At 34.1% G+C, this 6,599-nt stretch overlaps 1 protein-coding gene across 1 annotated transcript in view; it reads left to right on the forward strand.

Moving 5' to 3' along the window:
* The first annotated feature begins 119 nt into the window (after nt 1–119).
* Nucleotides 120–6,599, forward strand: part of LOC106871136 (zinc finger protein 883) — a 10,927-nt gene continuing 4,447 nt past the window's right edge. The window contains exon 1 of the mRNA XM_014917446.2: nt 120–256. The gene's annotated coding sequence lies outside the window, so the exon portion shown is untranslated. The remainder of the gene's footprint in view (nt 257–6,599) is intronic.

The raw sequence follows: 6,599 nt of genomic DNA on the forward strand, positions 1-6,599 counted from the left end.
TATATGCAATATATATAGATATACATTTATAAATACATTTTGCTTTTAACACATTTTTTGTTTCATTAATCAGCTACGAAAGTCAGGCTACTGATATTGTCGATTAGTTAGTGAAATGTTATCACTTAGTTTCTGCTATCTTATCAGCAATGTCTTTATGAACATTCTATGTAATTGTATTTTTGTTAAATGTCCACACATTTCCTCATTTATTACATCTAACTACACACCAAATAGCGCAGAAAAATACAACACAGTAAGTTGTATACATATACCTCTACTCTTGATTATCTTTAGATTGAATGTTTTACACACTTCGTACGATAGGAAAACTTTGAAGTAGTTTATAAAGCCATGAAGTAACTTACTTTTGTCGTTAATATCTGGTTCGTTAATTTTGTTTTTGGCATACTAAACAAGTGTGTCCTCCACTCCGCCCTTCTTGAATAGTACCTTAGACAAAAAACTGGATATATTTTTAAATGAAATTTTCTACAAAGACCTTTCAGATGGTGTAGATTCTGATTATAAAAACAAAAGTCGGAAGTGGCAGGCACCCTTGTGTAGATATGTCGTAGTTTCAAACATTAAAAGAAAAAAAATAACATATAAAAGCAATGCTCTTTAATAAGTTCCTTTAACGAACTCGTTACTTTTATATTTTTCAATTAATTTACTACTGTTTTCATTACATTTCTGTTCCTGAAACACTTCACAATTTTCAATCTTTCAGCTAGGGTAAGAGATATGATTTTCAGAGGTGTACTTGCCAGGCAAGTATGTGTTGAACCTGAAACGATTGCATATAAAACGTTATTAGCAATCAGGTCGCAGTTTCGAGCGACGAATATTTTGACACCGTAATACAAACAATAAATGTTTAACCCATTACCTACCAGTGATCTCATATGAGATCACTTAAAAATTACAAATTTCGTAATTATCTGTCAATATTTACACATATCTAACCTTTTTGCTATATCTATTAGGTATATTTCTCTGATATTCAAATGAGGTTTGCTAATTTTTCACCCAATATCTCGCTTATTTCTATTTAAAATGTTATTTTGATCATTCCAGCATGTTTCTAAGGCTGTTTTATGCTAGAAATCTTCAAAGTTACATAAAAAAATTCCAGTTAATAGAATTATTGGCGGTAATGGGTTAAATGAAGTTAACACTGTTTCTATCCCACCCCGCTATCGTAAAGATATAACTATAAACTTACGATTGTTCTTTTCTGTTTGTTATTCCAGTAATATTTTGTTTTAAGTTTTAAAATATTAGCTTATGTAAGTAATAGTTGCCTCGTCCTCGTAGTTAATTAACAACCTTGTTAATTACACAAACCGTTTAATTAAAAAAACTTGCTACATATCCAAAAGTGCCCCACTGTCACGTGTGCGTACAATTTAACGAATGTGTGAAATTTAAATAATTTTAAAGCAATTTATTAATATAAAAATACTATTTATGATTCTTATTAGGTATACTACATAATCTCAGCACCTGAGCACTATACAACAATTTCTTTCACATTTTGTTTCTGGTGAAGTCCGAAATAAGCTCCCTTCATAACCTTTTTCTCGAAAATTCTTTCATATGTTTCCAGAACAAGTACCCTCCCATTTTGTATTTTCGATTTCGAAAATTTCTTCGGTTTTTTTTTCTAATTTAAGCATGAAAGCTTAAGGCTTCAACAAAATATAAAATAAAACTTGTTAAATTTCACTTTGTTCATCTTTTGTTCTCCCCTCCCATGCTGTATCAAGATACACAAACCAGCCGTTTACTTAATTTTTCTATTTTGTTTTCCTCGAGAATTTTCTGAATTGTTTATAAATTAAAAAAAAATCTGCAGGTTCAAATTATTAATCACACTCCTTCAATAAAATCTCATTAAATTTCTTCACCCTTTTTGTTGTTATAAAAAGCAGTGTGTATGTATACACGTGTCCTTAATAGAAATGGTTGTGACAGGGTCATTTCAAATGTTGGCAAATATTCAAATGAGCTTTTTTAAATGTATATTTAATCTGTTAGGGAGAATCACAGGTGTTTACAAGCCTGAAGAAACATTCAAACAGTTTTAGAAAGTTTTTATTGTTAACAAACGACTACAAAATACTGTTTATATATAGTTAGGGTAGTTTAAAATTTTGAATTAGATCGGTAATGCACTAGCCGTCATTACTTTATTTTATAATGATGGAAGATTTAGCAGTTTCACGAAGAGGCAGAGATTAAAAATTGAATTTGTGATTTTTTTTGTTTGTTTCCAGAATCGTATTTTTCGTTATTTATTTTTTTTTTTTGAAGTCACGGAATTCTGGTGCATGTTCACCATTTAACCGGCCGTGTTTGGGAGTTTCTTGGTATTTCTGTTTCAATATGGAAGATTGATTCTGTAGTAATAAAATCATAATTTCGTTTTTTTTTTTAATTTGCCCCTCCCCTTACCTTTCATTTAAAAACTTTTCGACTATTTTTACTGGAAGTTCACACTTTACGATTCTACCAAATGTATGTTTTCAAAATTTCAAAATAATTCTCGAAGTCGAATATAAAAAAAAAAAGGAGTTATGCATAATTTCGCGCTTTCATGCGACAAATTCTAGATTTTCATAATATGTGTATGTGTGTGTCAGGACAATGATATTGCAAATTTTATTTTACATATAAATTATGAAAGTTTTTTTTTTTCGTTTTGTTTGTAAAGGTGAAAAGTGGAGCAGCCTGCATTATTTAGCAGAAGCAAATATTATACTATATAGAAAAGCTACACAGAAACATGTTACAAGTTTATTTTACATATTAAAAAAATTATTGGAGGTGAATTTATGCAATGTTGTAAGAACGTGTTGAAAACCGTCCGTCTAGATACAAAACTTAATCAGTGTCGGACCATTTCAGCTCGCTGTTTGATTCATATTAATATTTAAGCTGGCTCCTAATTCGCACCTTGGAAGATTCCACGTTATTTGTACAAATTCCACAAAATAACAAAAATGGCTAATCGTTCTTTCCATGCAACAACTTAATATTTACTTTCTAAGAGGAAGTTACTGGGTCAGAAGAGGCAGGCACGATACAGGTGGTGAAAGTAGGAGAGATAGGTGAATTAAGAGTGGAGTTGGCATGAAACCAGCCACCTCCAAGCAGCAGAGAAATTGTAGTAGCTGTAGAAAAAGAAAAAACAAATAAAAAAAAATAGCATATCTTTGGTCTAGAGGTTGGTGAATGACTTCATGCCAATCAGTTCCTTTGTTGGGGAGATAGGTATGATCTGCAATGTATGTGTAGTGGCAACACAGTTTCCGATGTAGGGACAGTACTCAATTGGGTTTCACTTGAGATTTGTAAAAGGTTAGTAATGTTTAGAGGCAAAGGTATTTTTAGGCTCTGCAAAAGAAGGCCAGTCTTTGCTACGTTGAGAGTGTGTTCATTTGGAAAGATTTTCATTGATAGCAGTGAAAGCATTTGTAGAAATATTGGGGCTCCTACCTTAATGCTTTTCATGTTTAGCAGTGAGTGGAATATAGTATTGTTTTATTGTGTTGTAATTTAAAAAAAAATTTGTGTAGAAGACTGAGTACATGTCCATCAATGAGAATGAAAACCACTTGCCAATTTATTCTGGTGATGGCTCCATAACTTAAGGAGGCCAGTAACTTCAAGTACCTTAGGCCTTATGTTGTTCACAGTAAGAAAGACTTCCTGACACACTAAAGACAATCCTATGTTACATGTAACAAGCTTCAAAACATCTGGCAATGGAGCATTTCAAAGTCAACAATGTTGGCCTTCTGTCTGGGCATTTGTAGAGAGTATTCTTTTCTGTGGAGCTGAAACTGGGATTGTGAAAGAGCAGCTTCAAGACTGCCTTGATGGTACATATGCCAAGCTTCTTATGAGTGCTCAAAGCATCTCATTGCATGACCATCAGACCAATGAGAAGGTTTATGGATACATTCTACTCATCTCTAGTATTGTTCAATGTAGAGTAGGCTTTGTTTGCCATTGCTATTGTGCTGACCACCTGACCATATCAGATGTTGATATTTGGATAGTTCTGCATGATAATAAAGGATGAAAGCCATTCAACTGTATTGATGGTATTGGCAGAGACATGCAGTATGAAACTGAAAACCTACAAAAGCTAATGTGGGACAGAATTGTGATGTGACAGTCATTTGAAGAAGTGTTTTTTGTATTGTAGAAAAGATGTGACTCTATTGGATAATGTTTTTGAAATCTCTGCTTATGGAGTCAGTGCAGTTATAATGTGACTTACCTAGATGATAATGATAACTCTTTTATGCTTTAAGGAGAATGGTATGGAATAAATGGTGTTACTGGTGATGGTATATAGGTTGTTAATGTATATGGGAGAAGGGAAGAAAACCAAACTATAGAGTACATATAATTTGGTAGTGTTGGTCAGAGAGAACTCCATTCCTGCATGCTGTTGTGGCACTGATCCAGATAAGATGAGATACTGATAAATCTCTCAATTTTGCATGCTATACATGAATGTTTGCATCAGATTTTTTGAGGGCAAGGACTCATTGACAAGTAATGTAGAAGAGTAGATGTCCAGTGAATTTGGTTTTGCAGAAACCATACTGGTGGTAATTTAGGAGGATGAGATAATTAACATTTTGGAGAATGTGGCTCCTTCTTCTTTGAGATATTGCAAGTAGCTATTACAACAATATTTGCTAGGGTCAGAAAAGGTACTCTTCTTAAAGAGGAACATACTGTAATATGGGTTCCAAAGATCTAGATAGGTCCCTAAAGAGAGATTGAAGAGTTTGGTGAGGATAAGAGTTCACTTTAGGGCACATAGTTTGGAGGAGGTGTCAAGGCAGAGGCATGTTAGTTTGATACGAGGTACTATGACCCTTGGTATGTATGTCATGTGGTGAGCCTCATAGGATAGAAAGGGATAGTTTAGAGATTTATTCCAGTGTGTACAGCATGGTGTTGGATGCTATGTGGACAGCAAATATGTAGGCGCTCTCTACGAGAATTACTTATAGAAACTTCATAGGTGAGATGTAGAGAGATATAAAGAGAATTCTGCCAAGTTAATAGAAATACTTTTTGGTCAAGAATTAAAAGTTTTGGTTGGAGAGAGCCTATTGGGTGTGTGATGCATGGAAGCAAGAGAGTTCTGCTGTGTTGTTTGTATATGGATGATGCTTGTGTGTGAAATTGCAAAGAGTAGAAAACTAATGACGTATGCATAGGAAAGTGTGTGTGATTAGAGTAAAAAATAGCAAAAAGTATCATTAATGTACAGGAGGAAGAGTCTTTGTGTATGTCAGATTTGATGAAATGTAAGTTTGAGTGAGAGACCAAACAGTACTTTGTGATAGAGCAGGACATTTCCATTCTAAGAGATATGAGACTGATGGAATCAATAAGCATGCAACTTTAGATATTCTGATGTCAGAGTTGACCAATTGTTGATGTGAAAGGCAAATATATTGCTGAAAATAAGGGCAACCATTTGTGTATTAGAGAGTGTTAGGTTTGGCTCTACAGAAACTTAAGGCGGCGAGCTGGCAGAAACGTTAGCATGCCGGGCGAATTGCTTAGTGGTATTTCGTCTGTCTTTACGTTCTGAGTTCAGATTCCGCCGAGATCGACTTAGCCTTTCAGCCTTTCGGGGTCGATTAAATCAGTACCAGTTATGCACTGGGGGCGATGTAATCGACTTAATCCCTTTATTTGTCCCCTCTATGTTTAGCCCCGTGTGGGTATTAAAAAAATAAGAAACTGTACATGTGGTCACTGAACTTAAGAGCTTAACCTTTTAGCATTTAAACCAGCCATATCTAACTCACATATTATACCAGTTTTATGTTCAAACTGGCCAGATCTGGCCTCTCACACCTACCCCACAATGTCATGGTAAAAATAACCCCATCATTGAAATCTTGAAGCTATGAGATAATGCATGATTAATTCAAATAAGCATTACATTTGACATTGTAATTTGAATGCTAGAGGATTAAGGTAATGAAATTAAGTGGATTTACATCAATCAGTAGAGAGAAAGGATGAGCTTAGTTAGGGCTTGAGATGAGCATTGTTTTAAGCTAATAGAGCAGATTGTATCATGACAAGTCAGGGTTTGTGTAATCTAACAAGTTCTTTGTATTTGGTGTATCTGGTAGTGAGACAAATAGGCAAGAATGAGAATTAAAGGTTTTTGTTTATGCAGCAGCTACATATAAATGTGAGTGAATCAGTTGTGGGTTTGTAAAGTTAAGGCCTTTGGTTGTCTATGCATCGTGCATTGACAAATTATTTTGTCGATTGTTAGTTTTTCTCTTGTCTCTTACTTGTTTCAGTTGTTGGACAGCAGCCACACTGGGGCACTGCTTTAACAGGTTTTTGTCAAACAAATTGACATCAGTAATTATGTTTTGTTTTTAAAGTCTGATACTTATTCTGTCAGTCTCTTTTGACAAATTGCTAAATTACGGGAATGTAAACAAACCAACACTGATTGTGAAATGGAGGTGGGGGTAACAAAGATATACACATAAGCACATGTGTGTGTGTGTGTGTGTGTATATATATATATA

The sequence above is a fragment of the Octopus bimaculoides genome, chromosome 7 (assembly GCF_001194135.2).
Source record: "Octopus bimaculoides isolate UCB-OBI-ISO-001 chromosome 7, ASM119413v2, whole genome shotgun sequence".
In the NCBI taxonomy this organism is placed as follows: Eukaryota; Metazoa; Mollusca; class Cephalopoda; order Octopoda; family Octopodidae; genus Octopus; species Octopus bimaculoides.